The sequence below is a fragment of the Trachurus japonicus genome, chromosome 4 (genome assembly GCF_045865225.1).
Source record: "Trachurus japonicus isolate A0001 chromosome 4, Traja_1.0".
NCBI classification, from domain to species: domain Eukaryota; kingdom Metazoa; phylum Chordata; class Actinopteri; order Carangiformes; family Carangidae; genus Trachurus; species Trachurus japonicus.
The window spans coordinates 196012-210556 of record NC_140910.1 but is presented as its reverse complement, the minus strand read 5'-3'; the positions used below and the strand labels follow the sequence as shown (position 1 = coordinate 210556).

Below are 14545 nucleotides of genomic sequence, written 5' to 3'. Positions count from 1 at the left end.
GCTCTAACAGGGTTAAACTGTAGCTTTTTTTCTATATTGTCACTAACAAACTCAATGCTTGAGTCGTCACTGTCCATTATACTCTCAAGTCTTTACAGCAGTGACTGTGACATTCTTATCTTTGAAAAGTCATTAATATTTCCTCTTCTGCTTCAGTCCTGCCAGGCTGCCTCCCTGCCTCTGAAACTGGTGACCTGGTTGTGGACTGTTGACTTGTGGGTGTGGATTTTAAAAACACCCCCCCTTTTTGTCAAGGCTGTCATCCTGCTTGTGGTGAATTACTGTTTCAGCATTTCATTATCCCTCCTGTTGTCCTCACATTAAACCTACATCCCATGTCTCAGGGGTCATCCTGTCCCCAGTGATTAAAAATTTCTGTCCACACCAGGGGTTTTTCTGACCCAATAGGAAATGGTGATGATTTCAATTCTTAACCCTCTTGTTGTCCTCATATTAAACCTACACCCTATGTCTCAGGGGTCACCCTGTCCCCAGCGATTAAAAATTTCTGTCCACACCAGGGGTTTTTCTGACCCAATAGGAAATGGCGATGATTTCAATTCTTAACCCTCTTGTTGTCCTCATATTAAACCTACACCCTATGTCTCAGGGGTCACCCTGTCCCCAGCGATTAAAAATTTCTGTCCACACCAGGGGGTTTTCTGACCCAATAGGAAATGGCGATGATTTCAATTCTCAACCCTCTTGTTGTCCTCACATTAAACCTACACCCCGTGTCTCAAGGGTCACATTGTCCCCAATGATTAAAATTAAAACTAAAATGTTATAAATAATAATAAAAAAATCCCAAACTTTATCTTTTTTTGTCTTGTGTTTTACTGTAATGTTTATACAGAATAATGACCAATGACAAGTTATGTTTATGCAGATACAGACATATCAATCATAATTATATATATATATATATATATATATATATATATATATATTATTATTATTATTATTATTATTATTAGAAAAAAATCCAAACATTATATTCTTTTGTCTCGTGTTTTTATTGTAAAGCTTATACAGAACTATGACAAATGACAAGTTACATTGATGTATATGGATGGATGGATGGATGGATAGATAGATAGAGCGTGTCAATCAATCAATCAATCTGTCTGAAAATTCTCAGGAGCACACTCAGCGCAGTATGGAAGCGAACAGCCTTTGCAGATATATTTCTTACACCCGCAGCACAGGGTGTGCGTTTTGTTGTCCTTTTTCCGTGGGCAAAACTGACACCTCTTCCTCTTCCTCGCCCCGGTCTGGTTATCTGCTCCTGATGCGGCTGCTGTTACTGCTGCATCCCCTTCCTCATTTCCAGATCTAGATCTAGATCTAGCCCTCTGAATGCCTCGGACAACTGCTGCTGATGCTTCTGTGCGCGGGAGACGCTCCCTCCTTTCAATCAACGGAGTCACCAGCGCCTTTCCCAGCTGCTCAAGGAACACCCTTCTCTTGTTCCGCTTCTGACGCATCCAGTCAGGGTTTATTTCTCTCCATATCACAAAAGCATTGTAGGAGGAAACGTCGACAATGTTGTGGAAAATGACCAAGGGCCAGCGAGCCGTCATCCTTCTACAGCTGTAGGTTCCAATCACCTTGTCGAGGTTATCTACACCTCCTTTGTTGCGGTTGTAGTCTAGTATGATGACAGGCTTTCTGTCGTGGCGATTGCTGACTTCGGCCTCCGTGTGCTTTGTGCTCACCAGTAGCACGGTTTTGTTTTTCTTGGGCACATAAGAAACTGCAGCGGTGGTTGCCGTGAAGGCAAATTTCGACGAGAACACCGCTCTTCCCTTTGGTGGGAGCAGCGCAAGTGGGAGCTCGGGTTTGTTCTTTCGAATGGTGCCAACCATGGTCATTTTCCGTCTCAGCAGCTGCTGTCCGAGTTCATAAGAGGTGAAGAAATTGTCACAGGTGACATTGCGATCCCTCAGTCCCTCCGTGACATCAAGCACGACTCGCATCCCCTGGTTCTTTTCCGGGCCTCCTCCTCCTCCTCCACCACCTGCAGCAGCGCTCCCGGTTGCGGCCTTCCTCCCGGTATACACTTGCATCTTCCAAGCGTAACTGGATTTAGCGTCACATGCCACCCATGATTTGATCCCATATTTCGCGGGCTTGCTGGGCATATACTGCCGAAAAGCGCAACGCCCTTTGAACGGAACCAGTTGTTCGTCCACCGTTATCTCCGGCCCGGGGTTGTAGAGGTATGGCAACCGCTCAACCCACTTGTCCCAGACCTCTCTTATGGCCGCCAGTTTGTCAGTGGCACGTCTCGTGGGTCTCAACTCACGGTCGTCGAATCTCAGCAGTCTAGAGTAGGCGTGAAAGACTTTCATTGGCATCGTGGCACGGAAGATGGACCTTCCGCTCTCCGCGTCCCACAGACTGGCCGTAGCCTCACCTCGGGACCTGTAGACACCCGCCAAGAGCAGCAGCCCTATGTAGGCGCGAAGGTCGGTGGTGTCCATGGGTTTCCAACCGTCTATGTTTTTCCGTCTCCCCTCCAAATTAGTCATCTCCAAGATGATGTGTTCTATCGACGGGGTGATGAACATGAAAAATGTGGAGGCGATGTCACGGGCGTGGGCAAGCGAATACTCAGTCGGTCCTGGTGGGCTGGTTGTCGGTGGTAACGGTGATGATGGCAGCGGTGGCGGCGACGGTGGCGGAGACTCAACGTCGCTTTCCCCCCTCCGGTCATTTCTACCCTGCTGCTGTTTATCGTATGGTATGAAGGACCATTTGATTTTGCCATGTTTTGAGAGAAAACTCTGTCTCTTCACTTGACTGTTTTCTTGTCCTCCTCGCCCCTCTCCTTCCCTTTCTCCTTCTTCTTCTTCCCCTCCTCCTCCTCCTTCTTCTTCTTCTTCTTCTTCTTCTTCTTCCTCATCTTCTTCGTCTTCTTCTTCATCAGAACATGACACATTGTGCTCGGGGTTACATTCCTCACCATCCTCTTCCCAATCTCCTTCTTCTTCTTCCCCCTGTCCTCCACTTTCCTCTCCTCCAGAACATGACACACTGTGCTCGGGGTTATATTCCTCACCATCCTCTTCCCATTCTCCTTCTTCTTCCCCCTGTCCTCCACTTTCCTCTCCTCCAGAACATGACACACTGTGCTCGGGGTTACATTCCTCACCATCCTCTTCCCAATATCCTTCTTCTTCCCCCTGTCCTCCACTTTCCTCTCCTCCAGAACATGACACACCGTGCTCGGGGTTTCCACCATCTTCTTCGTCAGACACGTCCTCTGCTTGTTCATCACATTTAAACCATCGTGGGATAAATAAAGGCATACTTTACTTTATCATCATCATCATCATCATCAGAGAATGCTGTTGTAGTTGTTGTTGTTGTAATGCTGACAAGGACTGTTAGTAGTACAATTTCCCCCATTGTTCTAACACTCCTTCAGGGTAGCCTGGTATTTTTCAATAGTTTTGTGGGATGCGATTCAACTTGCTATAAACTTGATCTATTCAGACACACACCACACTTTCATTATATCAAAGGTGGGAATTGTGGTAAGTAATGAAAAGAAAGGCACAATAAGGCAAGACATAGGTTTTTTTTTGGTATAACGCTTTATCTTTTACAAACACTTTTCTTTAGGGAAAAACTTGGGAAATATTTTTTTCTTTCGTTCTTCATCCCTCACAGGACGGGCAGACAAATGTAAACAGAGAAAACATTACACACACAGTTTGAACCACAAAATATCAAGTGTGATATACAGGAGCTAGTACAGTCAGTGATTTTCAGCCCACATTCGTAATGTCCTCTAAACTCCACCGAATTTTTTCCTCAGCTTTCTTTGTGTCAGAGGTGGGATATGTAGAGTCAACAAGTCATCTCCGCTCCATGAATTTGTTCTGCTCTGTCACTGAACCAGATGCTCACCTTCCTGACTGAACAACTGTGCTGAGTGGACTTGGTGGACTGGTTTAGTGGAGGAGAAACAGACCCGTGGCTTGGAGATGACTTTATGACTCCACAACTCGAACCTCTGCGGACTATCCAACCACACCTCAGTGTTTGCAACTGACAGAACAATAGAGTCATTTTTATTTCATATGCATAGGGAAGCTTACTTGTGCCTCTGGAGACCAGGTGCTGTCCTCATCGTTCAGCCTCGCCGCGCGTTAGGTGTGGTAAGGCAAGGCAAATTTGTTTTGTATGACACTTTATTTTTTACAAACACTTTGTCTCATTGGGGTTCAGACAGCATCCTAACAATTTTCTGCCCTTAGACCCACACATCAACTGAGGAAAAAACTCTGGGAAACTTGTTATTTTCTTTCTTTCTTTCTTTCTTTCTTTCTTTCTTTCTTTCTTTCTTTCTTTCTTTCTTTCTTTCTTTCTTTCTTTCTCCATCCCTCACAGGATGGGCAGACATGCAGTGGACGTTGTAAACAGAGAAAACATTACACACACAGTTTGAACCACAAAATATCAAGTGTGATATACAGGAGCTAGTACAGTCAGTGATTTTCAGCCCACATTCGTAATGTCCTCTAAACTCCACTGAATTTTTTCCTCAGCTTTCTTTGTGTCAGAGGTGGGATATGTAGAGTCAACAAGTCATCTCCGCTCCATGAATTTGTTCTGCTCTGTCACTGAACCAGATGCTCACCTTCCTGACTGAACAACTGTGCTGAGTGGACTTGGTGGACTGGTTTAGTGGAGGAGAAACAGACCCGTGGCTTGGAGATGACTTTATGACTCCACAACTCGAACCTCTGCGGACTATCCAACCACACCTCAGTGTTTGCAACTGACAGAACAATAGAGTCATTTTTATTTCATATGCATAGGGAAGCTTACTTATGCCTCTGGAGCCCAGGTGCTGTCCTCATCGTTCAGCCTCGCCATGCGTTAGGTGTGGTAAGGCGAGGCAAATTTGTTTTGTATAGCACATTATTTTTTACAAACACTTTGTCTCATTGGGGTTCAGACAGCATCCTAACAATTTTTTCTGCCCTTAGACCCACACATCAACTGAGGAAAAAACTCTGGGAAAACTTGTTTTCTTTCTTTCTTTCTTTTTTTCTCCATCCCTCACAGGATGGGCAGACGTGCAGTGGACGTTGTACACAGAGAAAACATTACACACACAGTTTGAAACACAAAATATCAAGAGTGTGATATACAGGAGCTAGTAGGCTACAGTCGGTGATTTTCAGCCCACATTCGTAATGTCCTCTAAACTCCACTGAATTTTTTCCTCAGCTTTCTTTGTGTCAGAGGTGGGATATGTAGAGTCAACAAGTCATCTCCGCTCCATGAATTTGTTCTGCTCTGTCACTGAACCAGATGCTCACCTTCCTGACTGAACAACTGTGCTGAGTGGACTTGGTGGACTGGTTTAGTGGAGGAGAAACAGACCCGTGGCTTGGAGATGACTTTATGACTCCACAACTCGAACCTCTGCGGACTATCCAACCACACCTCAGTGTTTGCACAATCTTTGACCACATTAGCCTTTCCCTGATTCACATTTTGTGTTGCAAACTGACACAGCTGTAGTGTTCATTTTTGCCCTCTTTGGGCTTGTGTCTTCATAGAGATGAGCTCTCTGAGTCTTCTCTTTCCGCCCTCTCCATGCGTTGCACTGCACTAAGGAAAGGAAAGGAAAGGCATAATAAGGCAAAGCGTAGTTTTTTGTATAGCACTTTGTTGTTTTTTACAAAAACATCGTCTCATTAGAAAGTATCATAGCAATAGTACATTTTCTGCCCTTAGACCCACATCAACCGAGGAAAAACCTCTGGGAAAACTTACTTTCTTTTTTTTCCCACTTTTTCTTCCTTCATCCCTCACGTGGGATGGGCAGATGTGCAGTGGACACTGTAAACAGAAAAAGAAAAAAAAAGAGGAAACGTTTTAAACACAAAATGTCAAGAGTATGTTATACAGGAGCTAGTACAGCCAGTGAGTCAAGTCGTACTGCTACATCAATTTGTTCTACTCTGTCACTGAACCAGGTACATTTGTTCATTAGCTCACCTTCCAGCCGTAGTTTTTTTCCTTCAACTGGCCCGTGCCTTCACAGAGACGATGAACGCTGAAGTCTTGTCTTTTCCGCGCTCTTCGGGCCGTGTCTTCACAGAGAGGAGATCCAGGACGGCTCCAACGCTGGACAGCTCCAGTGCTGAAGCAGGCTTAACCAGGCTGAACCAGGGGGGGGGGACATGAGGAGCCGTCCACTGGAATATTAGCTCCTCTCTGTAAAGATGGACATGTTTGACGATAAGGAGGAGAGGAGAGGAGCTGCAATTCCACTCGGTCCTTGTTAGAAGAGGAGAGGAGGGAAACAGGAACACAGAGGAATTGCAGCTCCTCACCTACCCCCCCCCCCCTCAAACATGTCCATCTTCAGCTGGTAGCTTGCAACGTAAACAGGAGATGCTGGTGGTTTGGTGTTTGCAGGTCCGAATATCTCAATCGTCCACCACTTTAGCCTTTCCCTGATTCACAGGTACCGTTTTGTGTTGCAAACTGGCACAGCAGAAAAAGAAAAAAAAGAGGAAACGTTTTAAACACAAAATGTCAAGAGTATGTTATACAGGAGCTAGTACAGTCAGTGAGTCAAGTCGTACTGCTACATCAATTTGTTCTGCTCTGTCACTGAACCAGGTACATTTGTTCATTAGCTCACCTTCCAGCCGTAGTTTTTTCCTTCGACTGGCCCGTGCCTTCACGGAGACGATGAACGCTGTAGTCTTCTCTTTTCCGCGCTCTTCGGGCCGTGTCTTCACAGAGAGGAGATCCAGGATGGCTCCAATGCTGGACAGCTCCAGTGCTGAACCAGCCCCCCCCCCCCCCGGGGGACGTGAGGAGCCGTCCGCTGGACGGCTCCAATGCTGGACAGCTCCAGTGCTGAACCAGGCCCAACCCCCCCGGGGACATGTCCTCCAATGCTGGACAGCTCCAGTGCTGAACCAGGCCCAACCCCCCGGGGACATGACGAGCCGTCTACTGGAATCTTTGCTCCTCTCTGTAAATATGGAGATGTTTGTAGAGAAGGAGGAGAGGAGAGGAGAGGAGAGGAGCCCAGGAGCCGGACACGATGAACGCTGAAGTCTTGTCTTTTCCGCGCTCTTCGGGCCGTGTCTTCACAGAGAGGAGATCCAGGACGGCTCCAACGCTGGACAGCTCCAGTGCTGAAGCAGGCTTAACCAGGCTGAACCAGGGGGGGGGACATGAGGAGCCGTCCACTGGAATATTAGCTCCTCTCTGTAAAGATGGACATGTTTGACGATAAGGAGGAGAGGAGAGGAGCTGCAATTCCACTCGGTCCTTGTTAGAAGAGGAGAGGAGGGAAACAGGAACACAGAGGAATTGCAGCTCCTCACCTACCCCCCCCCCTCAAACATGTCCATCTTCAGCTGGTAGCTTGCAACGTAAACAGGAGATGCTGGTGGTTTGGTGTTTGCAGGTCCGAATATCTCAATCGTCCACCACTTTAGCCTTTCCCTGATTCACAGGTACCGTTTTGTGTTGCAAACTGGCACAGCAGAAAAAGAAAAAAAAGAGGAAACGTTTTAAACACAAAATGTCAAGAGTATGTTATACAGGAGCTAGTACAGCCAGTGAGTCAAGTCGTACTGCTACATCAATTTGTTCTGCTCTGTCACTGAACCAGGTACATTTGTTCATTAGCTCACCTTCCAGCCGTGGATCGCTCATCGCTCCGCCACACTTTCCCCAGCTTTTAGGTGGGATATTTCTGTGCCATATATCTGTTATGCTCTTACAAAAAACCAGCTCCAAGTCCAATCAGCACAGTTGTTCAGTCAGGAAGACGAGCTAATGAATTTGTGAATGCAACTGGTTCAGTGTAAGAGCAGAGCAAATTCATGGCACAGAGTTGACCCAACGAATCTACAATTCAGTGGTAGGGGAGAGTGGGGTAATTTGCGCCCATATTTTTGAAGAGGCATCCATTTCACTCATCCTGCAAAGAACAGAGAGAACGTGGCTTTAGGGATAATTTCATTTAAGTAAAAACAAAAAAAAAGTTTTTTTTTTTAACTTCTCAAGTAAAATTTCTATGACCAATGTTTTTTTCGATTACAGTTTAAACAATTATAGACATCTTTGAAAACAGTTCACATATATTTTTAGTACTTTGTATGATTCTATGCAGTGGGGACAGGCATACATGCCTGTGTGTGTGTGTGTGTGTGTGTGTGTGTGTGTGTGTGTGTGTGTGTGTGTGTGTGTGTGTGTGTGTGTTAGGGTTAGGGGTTAGGGGTTAGGGGTTAGGGGTTAGGGTTAGGGTGTGTGTGTGTGTGTGTGTGTGTGTGTGTGTGTGTGTGTGTGTGTGTGTGTGTGTGTGTGTGTGTGTGTGTGTGTGGCGGGGGGGATACTAGTGGTTTGGTGTCTGCAGGTCCGAAGTCGGGCCGTGTCTTCACAGAGAGGAGATCCAGGTGTTGGTCGGCTCCAACGCTGGACAGCTCCAGTGCTGAAGCAGGCTTACCCAGGCTGAACCAGGGGGGGGGGACATGAGGAGCCGACCACTGGAATCTTAACTCCTCTCTGTAAAGATGGGCATGTTTGAAGATAAGGAAGAAAGTAGATGAGCTGCAATTCCACCGTGTTACTGTTACCCTCCTCTCCTCTCCTCTCCACTTCTAACAGGAACACAGAGGAATTGCAGCTCCTCACCTCTCTCCCCCCCTCAAACATGTCCATCTTCAGCTGGTAGCTTGCAACGTAAAAAGGAGATGCTAGTGGTTTGTGGGTTGCAGGTCCGAAGACCTCAATCTTCCACCATTTTAGCCTTTCCCTGATTCACAGGTACTGTTTTGTGTTGCAAACTGGCACAGCTGTAATGTTCTTCTTTGCCCTCTGGTCTTCACGGAGACGATGAACGCTGAAGTCTTCTCTTTTCCACGCTCTTCGGGCCGTGTCTTCACAGAGAGGAGATCCAGGATGGCTCCAATGCTGGACAGCTCCAGTGCTGAACCAGCCCCCCCCCCCCCCCGGGGACGTGAGGAGCCGTCCGCTGGACGGCTCCAATGCTGGACAGCTCCAGTGCTGAACCAGGCCCAACCCCCCCGGGGACATGTCCTCCAATGCTGGACAGCTCCAGTGCTGAACCAGCCCCCCCCCCCTCGGGGGACATGACGAGCCGTCTACTGGAATCTTTGCTCCTCTCTGTAAATATGGAGATGTTTGTAGAGAAGGAGGAGAGGAGAGGAGAGGAGAGGAGCCCAGGAGCCGGAGACGATGAACGCTGTAGTCTTCTCTTTTCCGCGCTCTTCGGGCCGTGTCTTCACAGAGAGGAGATCCAGGTGTTGGTCGGCTCCAACGCTGGACAGCTCCAGTGCTGAAGCAGGCTTACCCAGGCTGAACCAGGGGGGGGGGACATGAGGAGCCGACCACTGGAATCTTAACTCCTCTCTGTAAAGATGGGCATGTTTGAAGATAAGGAAGACAGTAGATGAGCTGCAATTCCACCATGTTACTGTTACCCTCCTCTCCTCTCCTCTCCACTTCTAACAGGAACACAGAGGAATTGCAGCTCCTCACCTCTCTCCCCCCCTCAAACATGTCCATCTTCAGCTGGTAGCTTGCAACGTAAAAAGGAGATGCTAGTGGTTTGTGGGTTGCAGGTCCGAAGACCTCAATCTTCCACCATTTTAGCCTTTCCCTGATTCACAGGTACTGTTTTGTGTTGCAAACTGGCACAGCTGTTCTGTCCTACAAAGCAAAAAGGCAGTAACTACGCAGAGTTCCGAACTGAGGAAAATGACTTTAAAGTTATCCTGTTGTCCAGCCTAAGTAGTTATAGGTAGATTATTGGACATGAGGCAGTTTTGTTACTTTGTATTAGCTTATTCTTTGTACATATTAATTCTCATATTTGATTTGATGTTTTACCCCTATTTTGCAGTTACTGTATTCTTGCTCTGTATTACTTGCCAAAAATGTGGCACCATACCAAAAATGCAGTTACTGCCTTTTTGCTTTGTAGGGCGGTGTAGTGTTCTTCTTTGCCCTCTTGTCTTCATGTGCAGTGGACACTGTAAACAGAAAAAGAAAAAAAAAGAGGAAACGTTTTAAACACAAAATGTCAAGAGTATGTTATACAGGAGCTAGTACAGCCAGTGAGTCAAGTCGTTCTGCTACATCAATTTGTTCTGCTCTGTCACTGAACCAGGTACATTTGTTCATTAGCTCACCTTCCAGCCGTGGATCTATTCCTCAGCTGGCTGTTTGAAACAGCAGTAGAGTCAATGTTTTGCAGTCCAGCTGTCCTCATCGCTCCGCCACACTTTCCCCAGCTTTTAGGTGGGATATTTCTGTGCCATATATCTGTTATGCTCTTACAAAAAACCAGCTCCAAGTCCAATCAGCACAGTTGTTCAGTCAGGAAGATGAGCTAATGAATTTGTGAATGCAACTGGTTCAGTGTAAGAGCAGAGCAAATTCGTGGCACAGAGTTGACCCAACGAATCTACAATTCAGTGGTAGGGGAGAGTGGGGTAATTTGCGCCCATATTTTATTTATAATTATATTTTTGAAGAGGCATCCATTTCACTCATCCTGCAAAGAACAGAGAGAACGTGGCTTTAGGGATAATTTCATTTAAGTAAAAACAAAAAAAAACCTTTTTTTTTGTAAACTTCTCAAGTAAAATTTCTATGACCAATGTTTTTTTTTTTTCGATTACAGTTTAAACAATTATAGACATATTTGAAAACAGTTCACACATCTTTTTTGTGCTTTGCATGATTCTATGCAGTGGGGACAGGCATACATGCATGTCTCTGTGTGTGTCTGTGTGTGTGAGGCGGGGGAGGGGGTTGTTCCTGCAATGGAGACAGGCACCAACAGCTCCGGTCGTTGTAAGAAGGGAAGAAGGGAAATGTGAAATGGGAAATATTCATTGTTACCAATGGCACAATTTATCCCAGTGTAGTTTCTCTAATGGAACAACTTATCTCCCACTAGAGGCAAGCTGTGCCATAAAAGCACTTTTTTGGTCTTTTTTCTTAAGCTATATTTCTCAAACGGTTTATTTTAAGATGCAAAGGGATTTTTCCCAGGGATGCACAAGATCCAGAACTACTAAATGTACACATTTTTAGTTGGAGGCGTGCATCATAGTAATCCCCCTTGCTTTAACGGCACATATAGCAAAAAAGCAAAAATATATATATATATATAAAATAAAATAATATATATACTACTTACCCCACTCTTTCTGTGGATCCATTCTCCATACTGACTGTCTGCACCTCTACAGCAGCAAGAGTCAATGTTTTGCAGTCCAGCTGTCCTCATCGCTCCGCCACACTTTCCCCAGCTTTTAGGTGGGATATTTCTGTGCCATATATCTGTTATGCTCTTACAAAAAACCAGCTCCAAGTCCAATCAGCACAGTTGTTCAGTCAGGAAGATGAGCTAATGAATTTGTGAATGCAACTGGTTCAGTGTAAGAGCAGAGCAAATTCATGGCACAGAGTTGACCCAACGAATCTACAATTCAGTGGTAGGGGAGAGTGGGGTAATTTGCGCCCATATTTTTGAAGAGGCATCCATTTCACTCATCCTGCAAAGAACAGAGAGAACGTGGCTTTAGGGATAATTTCATTTAAGTAAAAACAAAAAAAAGTTTTTTTTAAACTTCTCAAGCAAAATTTCTATGACCAATGGTTGTTTTTTTTTCGATTACAGTTTAAACAATTATAGACATCTTTGAAAACAGTTCACACATCTTTTTTGTGCTTTGCATGATTCTATGCAGTGGGGACAGGCATACATGCATGTCTCTGTGTGTGTCTGTGTGTGTGAGGCGGGGGAGGGGGTTGTTCCTGCAATGGAGACAGGCACCAACAGCTCCGGTCGTTGTAAGAAGGGAAGAAGGGAAATGTGAAATGGGAAATATTCATTGTTACCAATGGCACAATTTATCCCAGTGTAGTTTCTCTAATGGAACAACTTATCTCCCACTAGAGGCAAGCTGTGCCATAAAAGCACTTTTTTGGTCTTTTTTCTTAAGCTATATTTCTCAAACGGTTTATTTTAAGATACAAAGGGATTTTTCCCAGGGATGCACAAGATCCAGAACTACTAAATGTACACATTTTTAGTTGGAGGCGTGCATCACAGTAATTCCCCTTGCTTGCACATATAGTAAAAAAGGGGGGAAAAAAATATATATAATAAAATAATACTACTTACCCCACTCTTTCTATGGATCCATTCTCCCTACGGGCCGTCTGTACCTTTACAGCAGAAGAGTCAGGGCAGGAGGAGGTTTGTATAAACATTTTCTACACGGACTGAGAGAGCAGAGTTATGCAGGCTAACTACTCTCCTTTGCTCTGAGTAGTGCATCGTTGACACCTCCTCCTCCGAGGTGAGGCCAGCCAATGCTCTCTCCACTACCTTTTTTGGGTCTGGCCAGATGACTCTTCTCTGCGTCTTCTACTCGTGTTACTCCTGTTTCACATTGGATTCCTGTCTTTTTTTCTTATGTGATATGGTCTGTGTCTTTGTCCTAAGCCTGGTATCCTGGCTGTCTGCGTTTGGGTCCTTCTCCACACATCCTGACACTCTCCTTTGCTCTGAGCAGTGCATTTTTGACCCCTTCCCCCTCCGAGGTAAAGCGAGCCAATGCTCGCCACTACCCATGTTTGAGTCTGGACTGTTTCTCCCAGATGACAAAGCAGTCTTCAGGACAAAAACTTACAACACAAGTCGGTTTGAAGGATTTGCACGTTACAAAATTGTTATTATTATTGAGAACAAATGATTAAAAACAAAAGGATACACAACTCAACATGTTTCAGGTTGCTTTGCTCATTTTATTTTTTCAAGGAAGACCAAAAAAATAATAATACAGCATTTCGTGTGCCACAGATTCATCGCTTTCTCTCTGTTCTCCAAAAAGGGCTTAGTGCTGGGGAAGACGCCGCTTGACCCGCTTTAATATGTGACGGAAACGGCCACAGCGAACAAAATGGGAGCTATAGCAAACCAGAACGCTGAAGTGAGGCTACTGACTGGAGTTAGGAAGAGAGAGCACATCTCTCCCACTTTAGCTTCTCTCCATTGGCTTCCTGTAGGATTTAGAATAGACTTCAAAATCCTTCTGTTCACTTATAACGTTACGTATAACCTTCCTCTATGACAGGGTTTATAGTTTGGGCTGGTTCAGGTGGCTCTGAACCACATACTGCTACAGGCCTAGACTGCTGGTGGGACTGCTCTCCATTTTGCAGAGTTCACGCAGAGTGAATTGTCATTATCATTATCTGCTACTCCATGGAGTTTGATCCTCAGTCTCTCTCTCTCTCTCTGTTTCCACAGATTCTCCAGAGTTCCATCCATCTGCACCAACCTCCTCCGCTTGTATCGTACCCTTCCCCTCTTCCTGCTGTTACACCGGCCTTCTCTGCCTTCTTTCAGCTCCCATTAACCACTTCATGTTCTGCACATTATGTGTTGTAAACTGTTTTTGTCTGTGTAGAACCTCTGTTGCAGGTCTGCCCGTCCTGGGTGAGGGATCCCTCCTCTGTTGCTCACCCTGAGGTTTCTCCAAATTTTTTTTACCTGTTAAAAGGGTTTTCTATGGAGTTTTCCCTCAGTCGATGTGAGGGTCTAAGGGCAGACGATGTTATTATGATGCTATGTTAAAAAAAAATCTTTGAGACAAACTGTTTGTAAAAAAAAACAAAGTAAATCCCCTGCCTTGCCACTGTGCTCATGAATTTGGTAGTGTGGCTGTTGTTATCTGTCTTGTAAGCTCTCTGACACCTGAATTTCCCTGCGGGGGTGAATAAAGTTTTACTGTTCTACCCTCAACTCCACTCTTGTGATAGAATTTTGTTGATACCAACATCCTTTCCTCAAGTCTTCAGGACAAAAACTTACAACACAAGTCGGTTTGAAGGATTTGCACGTTACAAAATTGTTATTATTATTGAGAACAAATGATTAAAAACAAAAGGATACACAACTCAACATGTTTCAGGTTGCTTTGCTCATTTTATTTTTTCAAGGAAGACCAAAAAAATAATAATACAGCATTTCGTGTGCCACATGACCAGGGCCAGATGACTCTTCTCTGCGTCTTCTACTCGTGTTACTCCTGTTTCACATTGGATTCCTGTCTTTTTTTCTTATGTGATATGGTCTGTGTCTTTGTCCTAAGCCTGGTATCCTGGCTGTCTGCGTTTGGGTCCTTCTCCACACATCCTGACACTCTCCTTTGCTCTGAGCAGTGCATTTTTGACCCCTTCCCCCTCCGAGGTAAAGCGAGCCAATGCTCGCCACTACCCATGTTTGAGTCTGGACTGTTTCTCCCAGATGACAAAACAGTCTTCAGGACAAAAACTTACAACACAAGTCGGTTTGAAGGATTTGCACGTTACAAAATTGTTATTATTATTGAGAACAAATGATTAAAAACAAAAGGATACACAACTCAACATGTTTCAGGTTGCTTTGCTCATTTTATTTTTTCAAGGAAGACCAAAAAAATAATAATACAGCATTTCGTGTGCCACA

General features: G+C 45.1%; 2 long non-coding RNA genes across 4 annotated transcripts; both read right to left on the bottom strand.

Moving 5' to 3' along the window:
• Positions 1-4366: 4366 nt before the first annotated feature.
• LOC146988141 (uncharacterized) lies at positions 4367-6783 on the bottom strand. The gene is made up of 3 exons (XR_015035678.1): positions 6677-6783; positions 5800-5865; positions 4367-5634 (listed from the first exon to the last, which is right to left on the bottom strand). It is a non-coding gene; the product is annotated as an uncharacterized LOC146988141 (long non-coding RNA).
• A 1551-nt stretch (positions 6784-8334) lies between these two features.
• Positions 8335-12340, bottom strand: LOC146988140 (uncharacterized). 3 transcript variants are annotated; one of them, XR_015035677.1, is made up of 4 exons: positions 12215-12340; positions 11225-11582; positions 10191-10573; positions 8335-8876 (listed from the first exon to the last, which is right to left on the bottom strand). It is a non-coding gene; the product is annotated as an uncharacterized LOC146988140 (long non-coding RNA). The 3 variants fall into 3 exon arrangements; XR_015035675.1 differs by lacking the exon at positions 8335-8876 and adding an exon at positions 9997-10049 and having other exon boundaries at positions 10209-10573; XR_015035676.1 differs by lacking the exon at positions 8335-8876 and having other exon boundaries at positions 10197-10238.
• Between the last annotated feature and the right edge of the window lie 2205 nt (positions 12341-14545).